This window comes from Danio rerio, chromosome 7 (genome assembly GCF_049306965.1).
Source record: "Danio rerio strain Tuebingen ecotype United States chromosome 7, GRCz12tu, whole genome shotgun sequence".
NCBI lineage: Eukaryota > Metazoa > Chordata > Actinopteri > Cypriniformes > Danionidae > Danio > Danio rerio.
Genome location: NC_133182.1, coordinates 37,332,501 through 37,353,465, shown reverse-complemented (window position 1 = coordinate 37,353,465; position 20,965 = coordinate 37,332,501). Strand labels below are relative to the sequence as shown.

Below are 20,965 nucleotides of genomic sequence, written 5' to 3'. Positions count from 1 at the left end.
TTGCATCGAGACAATCCTGTCTCGGTGGTCTACAGACAATTCCTTTGTCTTCATGCTTGGTTTGAACTTTGACATCCACTGTCAACCCTGGGACCTTATATAGACAGGTGTATGGCTTTTCAAATAGTGCTCAAACAACTAAATTTACCACAGGTAAACTCCAATTAAGCTGCTGTAAATATTTTTAATAAATTTGTAACAATTTCAAAAAAAAAAAAAAAAATCACATTGGGGTATTGTTTGTGGAATTTTGAAGAAAATAAATTAATTTTATACATTTTAGCTGTACATAAAAAAAATTGTGAAAAGAGTAAAGCTCTATGAATACTTTCCGGATGTACTGTACATATACACTATCTAACAAATATCAGATCAGGTGTCAAAGGCCAGGGAGAAAAGGTAAGTTTTAAGATGCGATTTAAACACAGACAGCGAAGGGACCTGTCTAAAGTAAAGAGGTATAGCATTCCATATTTTGGGGGCAGCCACCGCAAATGCACAGTCACCTCTAAGCTTATGTCTGGTTATTGGGTCTCTAAGAAGCAGCTGATCTGCTGATCTAAGAGCATGCGACGGTATATGGGGGTGTAAAGCAGGTCGCACACCAGAAGCACCGATTGGCGACACAGTGTCGCGCCATGCAGCGCCATGCATTTTAGAATTCTGTCCATGGCGCCCAGCCACGACTTAGGACACTGTTCATATTTCTGCCACACCACAGAGCATCATCTGAATAGTTTCATTTTAAATATCATTCGAATGTGCGCGTCTGGTGTGTGATACTTCCAACTGTCATGTGTGCACCGCGGCGCGGCGCTGAGCGGCGCATTCGGTGTCTGACCTGCTTAAAAGTTCAAATATATTGACCTTATTCTAAAATGCGGAAGTGCGCCTGTTTTCTCGATTGTTTTAGAACTTACGACTAAGTAGCCTATGGGAGAAATGACTAGGGATAATAAGCGGCAGAAAACGGTCAAACTACTTGCTCTACAAACAAATGTTTTTATTACTATACAGACCAAGTAGAATAATATAATAAGAAACAGCGTAACGAGCAGCGTAACGAGCAGTTTTTAACGTCTAAAAATTAATGGAAGTGAATGAGACCTGAACTCTCGAGCCAAAAAGATTCAAATGGCTGCACCCGCTCGTCGGCAAAGAATAAGGTAAGTAGTGTGGGGGGGGACCATTTAAGGATTTAAAAACAAACAAAAATGAATTCGGCGTAATATGATCAAACATTGTGACTCCCTGTTAAAAGATGTGCTGCATAATTTTGCACCAACTGCAGACGGGCCAAAGAAGACCCACTTATCCCCAGGTGAGTAACGACGAAGGCATGGATTTCAATTTTAAATTGTTGTCACCCCTAAAAATATTTAATGTATTTAATTTAATTCATTAAAAATGTATTTTTATGTGTTGCAGTGATATAGGTTGCATACATTTTTCAATGTAGAATGCTATATGATCATGCTGATTTTAAATGAAAGTGTGCGTGAAAACCATTATAAAGTGCTGAAAGAGTACAGTGTGCTGCTATACATGGGAGTCTATACATGATGTTAAGATTCTGTGATGGCGTGCATATAAGTGACTCTCTTTGTGCATATGTGTGTGTGCGCCTAAACCACACTCATGAGTTCATGATTGATGTCTTCTCATCACTTCTCCGACACCTTTATTAGTATTAGTTCTACATTTTAGAATCGACAAACTGTTTATTTTTAACTACTCATGTTCAACTTATTTGCCAGAGATGGGCTGTGGCTGGAAGGGCATCCGCTGCGTAAAAACTTGCTGAATATGTTGGCAGTTCATTCCGCTGTGGCGACCTCGGATTAATAAAGGGACTAAGCCGACAAGAAAATTTATTAATGAATGTTCAACTTAGGGGTGTCACGGTGGCGCAGTGGGTGGCATGACCACTTTACAGCAAGAAGGTCACTGGTTCAAGCTTCGGCTGGGTCAGTTGGGATTTTTGTGTGGCGTTTACATGTTCTCCCCATGTTCGCATGGTTTTCCACCACAGTCCGAAGACATGCCTTATAGGTAAATTGAACAAGGTAAATTATTCAAAGTGTATGTGTGAGAATAGGAGCGTATGGGGGTTTCCCAGTGATGGTTTGCAGCTGGAAGTGTCAGGTCCTCTGTCTGATCACCTGGGTTCGTTTGTGTTTTGCACTTGTTTACATGTATTTCAGCACGTGTGGTGTTTTGATCGCTCTCTCATTACATACTTGCTTTGACACATCTCCTCCCATCTTCCCACTCATCCCTATTATTCAATTAAACCAATTTCACTCACCTGTCTTCCCGTAATTTCCCCTCTATTTAAAGCGCTCTCCTCATGTTGTCATTTGTCAGATCGTTGTCGTTTGGTTGTGGTCAGCGTGCACTGTTTCACTAGTCCAGTCCAGTCAGTTCCTGTTGTCTCGAGCCCGTCTTCTGGTTGGTTTTTCCTTTTATTTTATTTCTTCATTTTTTGACCCCTCTCTGTCATCTGCAGGACCTGTTTCTGTTTTGTTTATCCGCCGTGGTTGGCCGATTGTCTCCGATCCCCGGCTTCAATATTCCCTCCCGTCACCTGCTCCACTCTTCTTCTCCCTCTCGGCTCTGCCGCCCGCCGGATCCAGTATACCGCTGTATCGCCCCCTGCCGAGTGAACTTGAAATTACACCCTGAAAGACATTTTGTCCCTTCTACGGAGCGGTTTCTGTTGACAGTTTTTTTTTAGCTCTTTCTTCTGAACAACCTTGAAGTTTGTTTTCGTTTCATTTTGTTAATTTTATTTGCCTGAGTCCCTTTAAAGATCCCAGTAATAATTATATCCTCTTCGGAGCAGTTTTTGTTGAACTTTTTATTTTTATAAATTTTTGATTAGAATTTTTCTCCCTGTGCTTAAGCCCAATAGGGTCATTTTTGTCACTAATAAATTCTGAAAGAGACCTGCACTTGTGTCCGTTCTGTTTCCTGACAGAACGATCTGACCACTATGGACACAGCAGGTCCAGATCCTGTCAGAGCAGCAGTTGCCCAGCAGGGGGTGCTTTTGGGCCAACATGAGACCCGACTCAGCAACACCAGCAGAGAGGTGGAAGTGCTTTCCAATCAGGTGGCTGAACTTACCAATCGCTTGCAGGAACTCCAGTATGAAACCACACGGCAAGGTTTTCGCCTTGAGCCTGAACCACGTTGTAATAATCCACCACCATATGATGGGGACCCTAACTCATGTCGGGCCTTCTTGGCACAATGTTCGGTGGTATTTGCCCTTCAACCACGCATGTATGATGCTGAAGAGACTAAGGTGGCCTTTGTGTTGACCCGCCTTACTGGTAAGGCCCGTGAATGGGGAACATCCGTTTGGGAAACAAGAGCCCCCTGTTGCGCCTCTTTTAATGATCTCCGACTTGAGATGATGAGACTATTTGACCGGTCTGCCAGAGGACAGGAGGCTGCGGATCAGCTCGCTCGCCTCCATCAGAGTGGGCGATCGGTCACGGAGTATGCCATCTTGTTCAAAACCCTAGCAGCATCCTGTGACTGGAATGAGGGGGCATGTCGATCCATTTTCCGTGCAGGCCTTGAGGAGGACATCCAGGATGAGCTCGCCACTCACGAACTGCCACACAACTTTGACGATCTCATTAATCTGGCTCTACGCATCGAGGTTCGCCTCAATCGCCGACAACAACGTAAGCTGACCCGCTCCTCTGGCAGGGTGGAGGGCACCCTTTCATCTTCCACATTTCCTGCTGCACATGACCCTGAACCCATGCAAGTGGGTCGTTTGCGATTAACACCCCAAGAGAAACAACTACGTCTGGCCCGGGGTTTGTGCCTTTATTGTGGCAAACCAGGACACTTTGCCGCAGTCTGCCCAGCAAAAGCCAAAGCCCACCAGTGAAACGGGGGATCCTGGTGGGCGCTATTCCCCTTCACTCCCCCTCCTCCCGTACTCTGCTACCCGCACTGATTCAGTATAGAGGTTCTACCAATGCCTGTTCTGCTCTCCTCGACTCGGGAGCAGAAGGAAACTTCATGGACAGCTCTGTGGCCAGCCAGTGGGGTATTCCAGCCATTCCTCTCCCTGATCCTATCCCTGCCCGTTCCCTTGATGGTACCCTGATTGCTACTATCTCCCATGCTACTCCCTCCGTAAGTCTTGTTATATCTGGAAATCACCGTGAGGTTACCACACTGTACCTTCTTGACTCTCCCAATGCTCCCATAATTTTGGGACATCCCTGGTTGGTGCAGCATGGTCCTCATGTGGATTGGTCTGGAAATTCAGTTTTGTCCTGGAGTCAGTCTTGTCTTGAGTCTTGTCTTGGTCCTGCCCCGTTTCCTGTTTCTGTGTGTCCTGTTTTTCAGGTGAATGCAGCGGATCTGACAGGGGTTCCGGCGGAGTACCGCGATCTGGGTCTGGTGTTCAGCAAGTCCCGGGCCACATCCTTGCCTCCTCACCGACCCTATGACTGTGCCATAGAACTCCTCCCAGGCACTTCTCCGCCTAAGGGTCACTTGTATTCCCTTTCTAGTCCTGAAAGAGAGGCCATGGACAAATATATAGATGAATCCCTTAAAGCTGGCCTCATCCGCCCTTCCTCGTCTCCTGCAGGCGCTGGGTTCTTCTTCGTTAAGAAGAAGGACGGCTCCCTTCGTCCATGTATTGATTATCGAGGGCTGAATGACATCACCATAAAGAATAGGTATCCCTTACCTCTCATGTCTTCAGCCTTTGAACTCTTGCAGGGAGCCCAGGTCTTCACTAAGCTTGACCTCCGGAATGCCTACCACCTTATCCGTATTCGAGAGGGGGATGAGTGGAAGACCGCCTTTAACACCCCTACGGGACACTTTGAATATCGGGTCCTTCCGTTTGGTCTGACAAATGCCCCGGCTGTCTTCCAGGCCCTGGTTAATGACGTGCTGAGAGACATGGTAAATCAATTTGTCTTTGTGTACCTTGATGATATCCTGATATTTTCTCCCTCCATGCAGGTACACACTCAGCATGTTCGTCAGGTGCTGCAACGATTACTGGAGAATCAATTGTTTGTTAAGGCGGAGAAGTGCGTCTTCCATGCTAAGTCAGTTTCATTCTTGGGGTTTGTGATTTCGGCGGGTGAGATCAAAGCTGACCCCTCTAAGGTAAGAGCTGTTGCCGAGTGGCCAACTCCAGACTCTCGTAAGGCACTGCAGCGGTTCCTGGGATTTGCCAACTTTTATCGGCGATTCATCCGGAACTTCAGCCAGATTGCTGCACCCTTAACAGTGCTCACCTCTCCTAAGGTACCGTTCATTTGGGGTAGCAAGGCACAGGAGGCCTTTGATAATTTAAAGTCCCGTTTTATCTCTGCTCCTGTCTTGTCTATTCCAGATCCGAAACGACAGTTTATTGTTGAGGTGGATGCTTCTGATGTCGGAGTAGGCGCAGTTCTGTCACAACGGTCTCAACGGGATGAGAAGGTGCATCCCTGTGCCTTCTTCTCCCACCGCCTGAGCCCCACAGAACGGAATTATGACATTGGTAATCGGGAATTGTTGGCAGTCAGACTGGCCCTGGGTGAGTGGCGTCACTGGTTAGAGGGTGCAGTGCAACCTTTTGTGGTCTGGACAGACCACAAGAATTTAGAATATATTAGCACGGCCAAAAGGCTTAGTTCTAGACAGGCCCGCTGGTCCCTTTATTTTAGTCGATTCAACTTTACACTCTCGTACAGACCAGGGTCAAAGAACACCAAGCCCGACTCTCTCTCTCGCATGTTCAGTGCCCCGGAGAGGGAGGTTTCAACTGACACCATCCTGCCCAGGGGCGTGGTGGTGGCTTCCCTCTCTTGGGACATCGAGAGAGAGGTTCTGGGTGCTGTACGAGAGTGTCAGATACCTAGAGGGACTCCAGCGGGCAAACTATTTGTTCCCCAGTCACTGCGCTCCAAAGTTATCCAGTGGGGTCACTCATCCAGGCTGGCCTGTCACCCAGGAGTCAGGAGATCTCTGGCTACTATCCGTCAAAGATTTTGGTGGCCCTCCATGGCCAAGGATGTCAGGCGGTTTGTGTTTGCCTGCCCTATTTGTGCCCAAAACAAGAGTGCCAATTCCCCTCCTGTTGGTCTGCTCCGCCCCTTACCCATCCCTTCCCGTCCCTGGTCACACTTAGCCCTTGACTTTGTCACTGGCCTACCTGAATCGAAGGGCAACACCGTCATTCTCACGGTGGTGGACCGCTTCTCTAAAGCGGCTCATTTCATTCCTCTCCCAAAACTCCCCTCTGCCAAGGAGACTGCTCAGGTGGTGGTTGATCACGTGTTCCGGATTCATGGTCTTCCGGTAGATGTGGTCTCCGATAGGGGCCCCCAATTCGTCTCCAGGTTTTGGAAGGAATTTTGCCGACAGATCGGGGCCTCTACGAGTCTGTCTTCAGGATTCCATCCCCAGACCAACGGGCAGTCTGAGCGGGCAAACCAGGATTTGGAACGTACTCTCCGCTGTCTGACATCCAATAATCCTAGCTCCTGGTGCCAACAACTATCCTGGGTCGAGTATGCCCATAATACTCTACCAGTTTCTGCTACGGGTATGTCGCCATTTCAATGCTGTCTTGGCTATCAACCTCCTCTGTTCCCCTCACAGGAACCCGAAGCTGCGGTCCCGTCTGCCTTGGCTTTTGTTCAACGGTGTCGTCGCACCTGGAGGAAAGCTAAGGAAGCCTTGGCCCAGGCTAGGAGACGGACCAAAGCAGCGGCTGATCGTCATCGGACTCCAGCTCCCCACTATGTTTGTGGTCAACGGGTATGGCTTTCCACCAAGGACCTGCCTCTCAGGGTAGCCTCACGCAAGCTGGCACCCAGGTTCATTGGGCCATACCGGATCACTAAAGTGCTGAGTCCTGTGGCTGTTCAGCTCAAGCTACCTCATACGCTTGGTCGGGTACACCCAGTTTTTCATGTCTCTAGGGTTAAACCTGTGTTTTCCTCCCCCCTTGTTCCCTCTATTCCTACCCCTCCCCCTCCCCGTCTAGTGGATGGTTCTCCAGTTTACACTGTCAGGAGGTTACTGGAGGTCAGACGAAGGGGTAGGGGCGTTCAATACCTGGTGGACTGGGAGGGCTATGGACCAGAGGAGAGGAGTTGGGTCCCAGCCCGGGACATTCTGGACCGGACGCTGATTGCGGACTTCCGTCGGAGACGAGGTGAGCCCCCCCAGGGTACGCCCGGTGGCGACCATGGAGGGGGGGGTACTGTCAGGTCCTCTGTCTGATCACCTGGGTTCGTTTGTGTTTTGCACTTGTTTACATGTATTTCAGCACGTGTGGTGTTTTGATCGCTCTCTCATTACATACTTGCTTTGACACATCTCCTCCCATCTTCCCACTCATCCCTATTATTCAATTAAACCAATTTCACTCACCTGTCTTCCCGTAATTTCCCCTCTATTTAAAGCGCTCTCCTCATGTTGTCATTTGTCAGATCGTTGTCGTTTGGTTGTGGTCAGCGTGCACTGTTTCACTAGTCCAGTCCAGTCAGTTCCTGTTGTCTCGAGCCCGTCTTCTGGTTGGTTTTTCCTTTTATTTTATTTCTTCATTTTTTGACCCCTCTCTGTCATCTGCAGGACCTGTTTCTGTTTTGTTTATCCGCCGTGGTTGGCCGATTGTCTCCGATCCCCGGCTTCAATATTCCCTCCCGTCACCTGCTCCACTCTTCTTCTCCCTCTCGGCTCTGCCGCCCGCCGGATCCAGTATACCGCTGTATCGCCCCCTGCCGAGTGAACTTGAAATTACACCCTGAAAGACATTTTGTCCCTTCTACGGAGCGGTTTCTGTTGACAGTTTTTTTTTAGCTCTTTCTTCTGAACAACCTTGAAGTTTGTTTTCGTTTCATTTTGTTAATTTTATTTGCCTGAGTCCCTTTAAAGATCCCAGTAATAATTATATCCTCTTCGGAGCAGTTTTTGTTGAACTTTTTATTTTTATAAATTTTTGATTAGAATTTTTCTCCCTGTGCTTAAGCCCAATAGGGTCATTTTTGTCACTAATAAATTCTGAAAGAGACCTGCACTTGTGTCCGTTCTGTTTCCTGACAGGAAGGGCATCTGCTGTGTAAAACATGCTGGATAAGTTGGCGGTTCGTTCCACTGTGGCGAACCCAGATAAATAAAAGGACTATGCAGAAAAGAAAATGAATGAATGTTGAACTTGTATTTTCTGCACTGGTTTGTCATTCACACGGCTTAACAGAGAAGTATTGAAACTGGAACTAACTGCATTTGTGTTTATTCAATAAATGGCATCAGATTTTTATTTGCGCAGTTCATAACGTTAATTGAATACAAATAATGGGCAGGTTTCTGTTCAGGCATCATGAGAGCTGACCCTTGGCTGACCACCGAAAGAGAGACAAGGCCCGAGCTTTGCACATTAGTAACTCTCTCAGCTTGTAATAAGAGCAGGTATTCATAACCATAATATTCCAACATTCCAACTAGGTAACGTCAAATCAAAGCAGTGCAGAAAAAGAAGTCATTGAGGGAATGTTGTTTCAAATTTTTTAATTTCCAAAATCTTATGGCTGCACAGAGGGGACACTTAGTCAGGTGAGAGGGTGAGAAGAGTGGACTTGAATATGATTGATGGCTTTTTTTTATAATAACATTCCAAACATTACACTGTGAAATTGAGCGGTGGTGTTACTTTACCATTCACTGAGTGAGCGCAGCTGGAGCTACTAATAAATTCATTTCTTTCATTTTCTGATATGCTTGATCAAAACACATTTAAATTATACATTCTTAATAGGGTAGTTCACCCAAAAACAAAAATGTACTCACAACATTGTAGACATTTAATGTAAATTGGTGGAATTATTTCCTCGCCACTGGTTTGCTTGGTTTGGGACTTGTGTAGCTGCACATCAATGCATTTGCTCTACAGTGTTTAGACTCTCAGCAGTGAAAATTAAACTACACTAAACTGAATTTCAACTCTAAAAACTGGACTGACACAGTTTCAATCTAGAAGAACTTCTATGTCAAGCTGCTTTGACACAATTTACATAAAAAAGTGCTATAGAAATAAAAAATAATTTAATCAAAATTACCACCCCCCCCCCCAAAAGTGGTTCCAAACTTTTATGAATTTCTATGAACACAAAAAGAAGACATTCCGAAGAAAGCTGAAATCCTGCAACCATTGACTTCTATAGTGAAAAAAACAATTACTATAAAAAGCCAAGGTTTACAAATTTCTTCAAAATATTTTCTGTCTGTGATCAAATAATAATTTCTATTTAGCAGATTCAGATTAAACCACAGAGTTCAAATCTATTTAAAAACATTTAAACATCTTGAACCATGAGAGTTTTAAGGGACTCAACATTCAATGGAGGGTCAGAATGATGAAAGATTTTTAATGTTGGTGTAAACAAAAAATTGAAGGGGTAATATACCTTCAATGAAAAATGCAAGACTGGAACGCTGAAGTCAATCTGAGTCCAGTGGTTTATTGTGGAAGTGCAGAAATGATTAATTTGGACATGATTGGGTTTAATTCACCCCACGATGACTCACAAATCAGCCCCTATGGATTATCTGCTCAAAGGATCTATTGTGCTGAGTTGAGGGTCATGATATTGGCCTGAACTCTGAAATTTATACCACTGAACTAAAAGGCTTTACTACACGTGTTAATGCAATGCATAATGCTTTTAAAGAGCACATTTTAGAACATTTCACCTTTAACACAACTGTGTTCATCACGGGGGGTAATTGCTGGTATCTACAAGCTCTGAACAGGATCTTTGACTTTAGGTGCAGCTGTAAAGATAGTAAGTCAATTACTGACGTCAATTCAAAAATTGACATGGAACATAAATGTGCATTAATCATTCTCTAATCTCTCTGAGATGATTATTAAATTTGAAAGTTTCAAATTTGCATAGAAAGCAAGGCCAGGACAAAGCTTCAGGAGTCCGAACACAGGCCAGTTCACTGCAAGACGTTCTGTATGATTAATGACCTCCAATTAAAGGTTGGATGACAGATTTGACATTCATATGATTCGGTCCCTGAAGACAACTCCTCTCTCTCTTCAGCTCACACAAACTCATCGTCTGAGGTGGTGCTGCCTCAAAACAACAGCGCCGACAGATCCAAAATGCTGGATGTCAAACAGCTCAACATTTTTTCCTTAGTCAACAACATCTATTGATGTCCAAGTGGACAGGATGTCAAATACAGACAGAGAGGACTGCAATGCTGCAACTTTAAAACCCCAGACTGAAGGCTAAACTGAAAAACAGACAAGGCAAAGAACTGAATGATGCAAAAAATACAATACCAATTTACACATACCTGGACACATTGTAAAGAAACATTAAGGGGTTTTAACAACCATGTACCAACATTTTGATAAGTCATTTCATACAATAAAATTACTTTTTACCTATATTATACTGCAGTACATTTCAGTAGTAAAATTAACTAACCCCGCTGACTCGTTGCCATCCCTTTAATTGACAGTTCACCAAAAAATGAAAATTTCTTCACTATTTCCTCACTCTCGAGTGGTCCCAAACCCTTATGAGTTTCTATTTTCCGTTAAACACAAAAGAGGATATTTTGACAAATGTCAATAACCTGTAACCATTGACTTCCAGAGAAGGAAAAGCAATACTATAAAAGCAAATGGTTACAGGTTTCCAATACTTTTTTAAACTAACCTGTGTTAAACTGAAAAAAGAAATACAAGCAGGTTTGTGGCAAATGAAGAGTGCTTCTGACTCCATCTTAATTTGCATTTCGTAAATCAACAAGGACCACGACTTCAGTTAAAACGTTTTTAAAACTAGTGTCATGTTTTAATGAAGCGCTTGTACTTTAGATGAGCTGAGGGTGCGTTATTTAACATTAAATTTTCATTTTTTCAAACTACTACTTAAACAAAAAAAAACTGACTTCCCTAACCTCACCTGCATCAATCAAAAACATTCTTTGTGATTTAACGTCAACAAATTAGGTACAGTTTAGCAAAGAATTAAATTTTGAAATGAGTGTAGTACAAGCATCTAATACATCCATGAGCTCAGTGTATTCATTTACTTTGTGCAGTTTATTTATAAACTAATTTCAAGAGGATCACTTGCTAATAATTGAACACGGCTGGTACCGCATCAGCTTCGTATATTGCACCAATCAGATGAATACTGAGACACTGTAAATAACCAGAGTTTTCCCACTTCAGTCATCTTCATCTTGTACAATCCCCCCTTCCACCCCTACTCCTACCTTCTCCTGATAAGGCGGCATGGTGGCCCAGTGGTTATCACTGTCGCCTCATAGCAAGAACACCGCTGGTTTAGCCCCTCAGCAGCCCCTTTGGCATTTCTGGGCAAAGTCTGCATGTTCTCCACATGCTCACGTGGGTTTTCCACACGTTTCCCGGTTTCCTCCCACCGTCCAAAGACATACACCATAAGTAAATTGACTATTCCAAAGTGGCATCTTAGCCAGCTAAATTTCAGCACATTCACAAGCAGGGGATATCTCGAAACCTACCAAAGCTCAAACTCCCCTCTCACCTTTCAAACGGGAGGGAGCCCCAGGCTCAATGATATTCTGAGCTCAGTGCTCTCTCCCGGGACAGCATGCCAAGTATGCTTTAGTATCAATTATCAGTTAAGTGTGAACTGTTCAAAATAGTTTAAAGGGAACGTTCACATTTGACCATTCTGTGATTTAGCATTTTTTGATAAGTGTTTTTCCCTCTCTCTTTTTTGGACCAAAAAAAGAATTCCTTTCAATACTAGAACAACACTAATTTGAGTAAATGATGACTTAATTTTCATTATTTTTATTTTTTTTGGTGAACTAACCCTTTAATTGTAAAATGTGGCAGACAGATTCCACAAAGCTGTAAGGATGTGAGAAAAATGCAGCACTCTGGATCCCAGTATTGTTCAGGGTTCAAACACATTGTTGAAGATCTTAAAGCTGCATTCGTCTCTAAAAAACACCCTTAACAATCGCTATGGCTGGGAGAGAGAGAAAGGGAGTACACAGCAGTATAAGAGGGAGAGGAGAAAAAAAATCTGCCAACAATTAAACACAGACAGCGTTTTTACTTAGGGAAAAAAAGTAGCTGTTGTACTCAGAGCTGGAGCTGCCCGTGGGCAGCCGCGGAAGTGTCATTAAAAGGAGAAAGGATGCGTGAACAGCTGTTTTCAGTGCTGGCTTACACTGCCTGCCATGTTTCCCTTTTGTAGTCACAGCGCAGGAATACCACAAGCCTCTGCCACGCCTGCCAAACTACACCTCACATGGCCAACATATGCCTGAGGATGAGGGATGGAGACCGACACAGAAAGAAAGGGGGGTGGGAGAAGAAAGAGCGGGAAAAACTTACAGTAGCCTCATGTACTGTAGAACTGATACAGTTAGTGATGACAGCATGATCTCACACTTGTCGCAGCATGTGGGCTACATTTAATGGGCTGCAATTTACACAAACATGTTGATTGAGACACTGATGTAACACTGGCAGCAATCACAGTGTCTGAGCAAGAGTAAATATTAAAGCTATGTGTTGCCAAAATGCGTACTACTGTTCAAAAGATTTGGATCAGTAGGTGTTCAGAAAATAAAGGAATACAGACTGTTACTGGGGAAGTACCTCATAAAAGACACACATTTATGTGTGTATGTGGTTCAAAGGGTGTGCATTAGTGCATTCATGGGGACTTAAAAAGTAAAGAGCACATATTACTGACTAAATGATAATAGTTCTTTCTGAAACACCTTTTTACCACCTCTCTGACACCTTTGGACGCTAATAGAAATAATAGAAAGAAAAATAGAGAAGAAATTGTTATAAGAACTTCTAAAGGATTAATTTTACAGCTTTTCTCATCTCATGAATAGTTAACACGACTTATCATCATCTTACAATTAATTATAATTAGTGCAGGAAAGAATTGATCGCAAATAATAGCATTCAAATAAAAAAAAAGTTTGTTTTGACTTGATATTTTTTACTACACATATTTATCAGGTGTATGAGCAATTCCATGCAAATTTCAACCTTGCCATGAAAAAAATAGCAAAACCGTTTCTGCATTTTGTTGTGTATTTTTTGTGTATTTGTGTATTATATCTTGTATTTTACGATGCTTTAAAAATACTCAAAAATGTATCTGTCAGTGTTTTTAAACAATTATATTTGATTTACTAAAGTCACACAAGTGGAAATTTCACATCTGTCACATACATAACAGAGAGATGTTACAGTACATCCATAGTGAAGCTTTTTCCTCATAAATGCAAATATGTAACAAAATAAAATCAATCATTTTTGTTCTATAGTGAGCCAACTTTTATCCTTTTGATTAGCATTATTTCTTTTGGGTTGTGCAGTTCAATTCGCAGAATTTCTTCAAAGTATGTTGTTTACTGTAAACTTGCAGACTTTTTTGTCCCATCCATAACACATGTTTATTTTCTTCATTTAAAATAAAAAAATGGTTACAGATTGACATTTTTTTTGCTCCCACAACTCTGTGGCTAGTTGTTTTGAATAATATAAAGAGATGTTTCAATATAATGTTAACATATACTTCCTCTGTCAATTTATGTTTTGGGATTTTACTGCAAATGTCACATCCATAAAGCTGGAATTGCTCATATGTGACACAAACACATATAACCCACCCTTAATCACTGGAAACAAAAGTATACAAATCAATTTTGTTAAATAAATATTTACATTTATATTTAATTTGTATCATACACATATATTTCCTATCTAAATATAAATTAATTAATTTTATTAATTAATAAACATTAATTAATTCTCAAACATACGCATGCCTGTAGGTATTTATATAGACATAATAAATATACACCGTTCACGCACTTAATTCATGTCAAAACAAACTTTTATGTTGGATGCGATTAACTTTGGCTGAGCACTGATGGGAGACATTATTCTATGAATAAACAATCTGACCCAAAACTATTGAACATGTCCATTTTCTCTCTTTTGCAGCCAACATGCTCAACAGGAAATTTGTTTTGCTTGGCGATCACACTACAGCTATTTTTAAACATTTATTTTGAAGCTGACAGAGGTTAACAGCAGCCCTAAACACAAGCAACTGATAGCAAAGCCCCACTTGTGACGCATGCTCTTCATTCCAAACATGACAAGTTGTATACCATAATCTTGTTCATACATTACACACAAACGCGCAAATCTTAGTAGTGCCAAAAGTAACCGATTTAAAGTCATATAAAGTGACTGCTTATCATGTCTTTCACAACTAAACTCCACAAAACCACTTAGTTTTTTCAATCCAACTGACATCCACATCATACAGCTGCATGTTAAAGCATACCCAAAAGAAATATACTGTATTTGTGAGGCAATTTTTCATTTTTCAAAAATTCAGTAAACTGATTTTCATTGTTGACAGATCAGTAGTATTAAGAGATGAACAGAGCCTGTAGCAGAGTAGAAAAGTGTGATCGAGTGTGTTTATATGACACATCAGTGCCATTCAGAACTGAGCCCACCTGTAGTCTGCAAGTCATTACGCTGGGGTCACGGGATATCCTCCATGTAAATGCACACTCACTTCACTTCAAATTGGGTGTAAAGATCCCATTTCCTCTCATTCGCAAACTGAAACACCTGTCCAAGGATGAGGTATGACATCGCCATGGCACCCTGTCCTCCATCATGTCCCCATTAGCTGAAGAGAAAAATGTTGAATGACACTGTTACAATTAAAATGAGGTGTTCATAGCAATGAAGACAACATGGGTTAATTTGCATGGGTTAATTAAGATAATGAATAGCTAAAGCATGAAATTAGTTTTAAAAAAATTACAAAGCACTCTCAGTTTCCAAGGCTTTGAATTACAACTAATAATGTTGTAAGCACTTGTTAGATTAGATGGTTTATATGGGCTCAATGTATCTTACATTTCATATTCATTTTATATTCTTATATTCACTTTTGTCACAGTGTGTATTTGTATATAGACACAGTTCAGATGCAAAAACCTTTAAGTGCTATCTGACTTTTTCCTTTAAATGAGCATTTTTCTCAGACACCTATGCTTTATGGTTGATTTTTTATTTTAAAGGACATGAAAAGAACCTAATCTTTGCCATAAAAGTGGAATTACTTAAAGTACACACAGGAGCCTGAGAAAATGCTAATTTTAGATGAAAATTTCAGATTAAAAACACTTAACCAAGGCTGCATTTATTTAATCACAAATACAGTACACGTTGTAAAATTGTGAGATGTTATTGCACTATAAAACAACTGTTTAAAAGTAGTTTATACTTTGATTTAATAATTTGATTCTGTGATTTTAAAGATTCTTTTTCACATTCATTACTCCAGTCTTCAGTCACATGATCTTTCAAAAATAATAACTATTATTTTTATTATCATTAATATTATTATTGTAACAGTAATAAAACCAATAATGACTGGAGTAATAATTTAATTTTAAACTGCATACAATGAGAAAGCAGTTATTAAAATATATTATCATTGTTTTTTTTTGACAATAATGTTTTATTTATTTCTGAAATTAGAGAATCTTTATCGAAAATATATTAATGGGCCTAATTTTGCCAAGACATTGTTAATATAAATTCTATAAATAAATATTAAACCATAACAATAAAAAATATTAATCTTTCTAATAATTTGCCAAAGTTTTTTTTATTATAGTTTAAAATTTATTTATACAGTTCATATTAACAATGCCTTGGCAAAATTAGGACCAAGATACACAGTCAAAACAGTAAAATCAGAATTATTAAACCCCCCTTAAATTTGTTTCTTTTTTAAATATTTCCCAAGTGATGTTTAACAGAGCAAGGAAATATTCAAATATATATGATAATATTTTGTCTTCTGGAGAAAGTCTTATTTGTTTTAGTTCAGCTAGAATAAAAGCTTTTAATTTTTAAAAAACATTTTAAGGTCAAAATTATTAGCCCCTTTAAGCTTTTTTTTTCGATAGTCTACAGAACAAACCATTGCTATACAGTAATTTGCCTAATTACCTTAACCTGCCTAGTTAACCTAATTAACCTAGTTAAACCTTTAAATGTCACTTAAAGCTATATAAAAGTGTCTAGAAAAATATATAGTAAATTATTATTTACTGTCATCATAGCAAAGATAAAATAAATCAGTTTTTAGAAATGAGTTATTAAAACTTATGTATAGAAATGTGTTGAAAAAATGTGCTCTGCGTTAAACAGAAAATGGGATAAAAATAAACAGTGGGGATAATAATTCAGGTAGTTTAATAATTCTGACTTCAACTGTATATATTACGTATACTTTTTTCAAATTATTTGATTGATCTGAGTATCATTTTTACACTGCACACAACAGCCTCTCCACTTTCCAATCTGGGTCTGCTTTCAAACAATACGCAACACTATCACAACAGAGTCCACACAAAATACACCTTATTTTAGCATTGATCATTTACAGAAAATAAAATACTGCTAGAATAAAATCTGCAGTGCATTATTTATTTTAATTGATAATTAATGACTTAAGATGCCACTGACAGGATGGATAAATAGAGACTTATTTATTCCGTGCCACACCTCTGCTAACCCTGAAATAACTTACAACCCAAGGCCTGTTTGACACCACACACGGCACAATCCCCCTTCACCTGACATGCTCCTCCGCTCTAAATCACAGGAGCCACTGTGACCGCTGACATGCTAGATATGGCCTGCAGTCACAGCACTCAATCAGCCCATGTCTCTGCGATAGAGCTCGTCCAGCACCCTGTGTTTCTCCAGCAGAAGAGCAATGAGAAACAGACAGCACATCCACTCATATGGATAAAGAAATCAACCAGACCATCTACAATGAGGAGAATTCCGTGGCAAGTTCAACGATGCATAACACAAAAAATTAAATTCCTTATTAAATGCATAAAAAAACACGATCAAAGCATCTGTACATGTGTGACCTTAGAACATCCAGTATTAAGAGTACGTTTGTTTTTTGTTTTTTGTTTTGTTTTATGTTTTTTTTTTTTTGTACTGAGATTCACAGAACAGTATACTGTAAATCAAATAAGATGCTGAATAAAGATCTGGTGATGTAAAGTTTGTCGGCATAGGACAGTATTTGGCCAAAATAGAAGTATTTGAACATCTCAAATCTGGAGAAAAAAAATTTTAACATTAAGAAAAATCACCTTTAAAATAGTTTAAATTAATTTCTTACTAATGCATATTACTAACCAAAATGAAGTTTTGATATAATTACAGTAGGACATTTACAAAATGTCTTTATGGAACAAGATGTTTACTTTTTAGGAATAAAAGAAAAATCAATAGTTTGGACTAATACTATATATTGTTGGCCATTCCTAATATACTCAAGAAACTTTGGCTCAGTCCCTTTATTAATCTGGGTCACCTCAGCAGAATGAACCGCCAACTTATCCAACATATGTTTTATGCAGTGGATGCCCTATCCAGCTGACATCACTGGGAAACATCCATACACATTCATTCACACACATACACTACAGACAATTTAGCCTACCCAATTCACCAATACCACATGTCTTTTGACTTGTGGAGGAAACCGTAGCACCCGGTGGAAACCCACGCCAACATAGGGAGAACATGCAAACTCCACACAGAAATGCCATCTGACCCAGCTGAGGCTCAAACCAGTGACCTTCTTGCTCTGAGGCGAACATGCTACCCACTGCACCACCGTACAGCCCTTATGGCTAAATTTCAGTGCAAAATGCAGCAGAAACGGTTGTGTGTATTATATTTATGGTAACTATAATATAACTATATCAAAACACAGAAACTCAAAGTACTCAATCTACCATTAGTTGCTCTTATTGTGGCCTACACTATGATTATTACTAACACAAAATGCAACCACTTTTTACACAAAATGTCAGTCTCACTTTATATTCAGTGTCTTTATATGTAGTGACATTAAAAGATAAATACAAATAAATAAACGTATTGCAGAACACTTCTGGTACTATTGCGGTGACATATGGGTAGGGTTAAGGACAGGTTTAATGCTATAGGTAGATTTAAGGGTGGGTTAAGGTGAAGAAATGGATCAACAGTGTAATTATAAATGTAAATACATGCAGGTAGGTCTGTCATGATATCTATTTTTTTGTGGTACAATATATAACATCAAAATGTATTGCGATAAACAATGTCATTGTTATTTTAAGACCATATTGACACTACAATAGTGTTGTAATGCAAGTACACTTTTACAAAGAAGACATAATATTTTATTCTTAAGAATATTTAATTTAATTTTAACAATTGTATAATTAGACCTTGGAATCAGATTGTGAAATGTATATCCTAAACAAACTGATATTAATAATAGATGTTGACAAAAATGTCCATTGTAAAAAGAGCAAGGAAATAAGTATCATCTATTTTCAATCATCAGGTACCCGCATGAAAACAAAATGTGGCTAGAACTGTTTTTATGTATTGCCGATATATATACCCCCAAAAATGATTGAAGACATGCCCACGTGTTGTGCAATAAGTCGATATATTGACTATTGTGACAGGCCTATATGCAGGTATTTAATCAAGCATAAGTACAATGTAAAAACATGCATTTACACAATAATTATATTTTACCAAATTATTTATTTCAGTGCAAGTACATATTAGTTATGGTCACTTAATATAAAATGGGACAGAAATGTCTATAAGCTATACTATTCTTTTTCTCCAATGTTAATTTATTGCACAGTGTAATATAAAATCATGTCTGTGAGTGCAATATTGTTATGAAATTATAATAATAAAATGTGTATTTACTGTGGGGCCAATCAAGCAGAATGTGGGATTTTTTTCACAACTTCTGATTTTTAAGCCCTCGGAACTGGTCTACTGGTCTACTGCTTTGAAACTGATATTGAGGAGCAGGGCTGTGAGTAACATTGCAAGAATTAGATGCTTTGTTTCCAGTGAGGACTTCATGCTTTTCATGCTTTTATCACCAGCAGGGTGGATTACTGTAACGGACTCCTCACTGGCCTTCCCGAAAAGACAGTCAGACATCTGCAGCTCATCCAGAAAACTGCAACCAGAAGCAGATAATCAGAGCACATCACACCTGTCTTCCGGCCTTTACACTGGCTCCTAGTTACATTTAGAATATATTTTTATTTAGTATTATTACTACTTGTCTAAAAAATAACTAAATGGCCTGGAACCTCAATACATTAAAGATATGCTCACTGAATGCAAACCTAACAGATCACTCAGATCTTTAGGATCAAATAAACTAGAAACTACAAGAGTTCAGTCACAGCAGGGTGAATCGGCCCTCAGCTACTATGCCCCCTGCTGCTCGAATCAGCTTCCAGAAATGATCAGATGTGCTCCAACATCAGGTACATTCAAATCAAGACTGAAAACACATCTGCTTAGCTGTGCCTTTACTGAATGAGCACTGTTCTATGTCCAACAGATCACACTATTATGACTTTCTTTTCTTTTTTATTCTTTTAACACCTGTTTTAACACATTTGTAATCTGTTTTTATATTATTTTTTTATACTTGTCTCATTAATTCCTTTTTATGTAAAGCATTTTGAATTGCTACTGTGTATGAAATGTGCTATATAAATAAACTTGCCTTGCCTTAAAAAAAATAGTTGTTGTTTTTTTAATTATAGTTATAGTTCATCATATGAGCACATCATTTTTTATGATGTGAGAGAATTCGTAAGAGTATACAATGTGTGTACACTGAACAGATCTTTACAGTTGTAAATTATCTAAATGCATCTGATTGGCCATTTATGTTTATAACAGAAAAGTATGATTGGTCACTATTGTGGCTATTGGTCACAAACTTCTGCTCAAGTTGAATGTTTTAGCCCAAACTGATGTGAGACAGTCAACACTGCTGCTACTATCCTGAGTTCTAGGGAAGCCTCTGGGATGAAATTCAGATTAGTAATGAACTTTTTTTAGTTATTGTTTTCGTCAACAAACAGTATAAGTAGCAGACCAATCAAAACAGACTAGGCCAAAATTAGCACAAAAGACAGTGTATAACAAACACAGGTTACACTAGAAAGCCAGTTGACACAACACCTGCACAGGCCAAAACGTACAGCACGGATGCCAAACGGGTGTATTTACAGCAGGTGTTCTCCTAGACAGACGTAATCACTCTCAATGCAGGCCATGATGAATTAACAAGAAACAATAAACAAAAACTACCAAATGTACTAATATAGATCTAAAAACAAACTGCTCACCTGCTAACAAACCAGCTCCGAGCTGCCAAACCAAATAAACACGCCAAATCATTCATACAATCATGCGGCCACACAAACACAGATGAGCAGCCGCTCTGTGATGGATCAGTCCGTGGTCTGCGCAGCCGCACACAAATCCAGCAGTTCTGGAATGTCTGATAAAATGATATTAATTCCACACATTAATGAGATTAATGAATTTCAACAGTGGGCAGACAAGAGAAGTACGTTTTCTTTTTGTCTGGACCTGAAATAATAACACAAAGGCAATTACGGCGCATCCATCAATCTGCGGCGGACAGTCTAATTATCTCTCCATTTCTGAAGCACTTGCAGTCCTCCAGCACTCATTTGTATTCTTTGATATGTTATTTTTTCATTAATAGCAGGCTGCATTAGGGCTGTGCAGATGAGTACAGTGGGACTCAGATGTCTCGGAATCGTGATGGAGTTTTTCGCCGCTCCACATCGAGAGTTGCCGAATTCTGATGATGGATGATGATGTCACCGCGTGAGGAATGGCCGTCCCTGCAGCTATGGATAAGTCATTGTTTTGCTGCTAGACGAAATAAAGCCATATCTCTCACCTAGAATCAGGCTTGTAATTCCTCAGCCAGGAGTCTTCATT

The 20,965-nt window shown here is 40.0% G+C and overlaps 1 protein-coding gene across 30 annotated transcripts in view; it reads right to left on the bottom strand.

Annotated features, from left to right (window-relative positions):
• Positions 1-20,965, bottom strand: part of sall1a (spalt-like transcription factor 1a) — a 411,427-nt gene that overhangs the window by 245,932 nt on the left and 144,530 nt on the right. For 16 of the 30 annotated variants that reach the window (XM_073906597.1, XM_073906587.1, XM_073906611.1 and 13 more), the window contains one exon: positions 14,569-14,747. The exons of 5 other annotated variants lie outside the window; for them this stretch is intronic. The gene's annotated coding sequence lies outside the window, so the exon portion shown is untranslated. Of the gene's footprint in view, positions 1-14,568; positions 14,773-20,965 lie in introns of all 30 variants that reach the window. 9 more of the 30 variants (XM_073906599.1, XM_073906613.1, XM_073906601.1 and 6 more) reach the window with 2 other exon arrangements.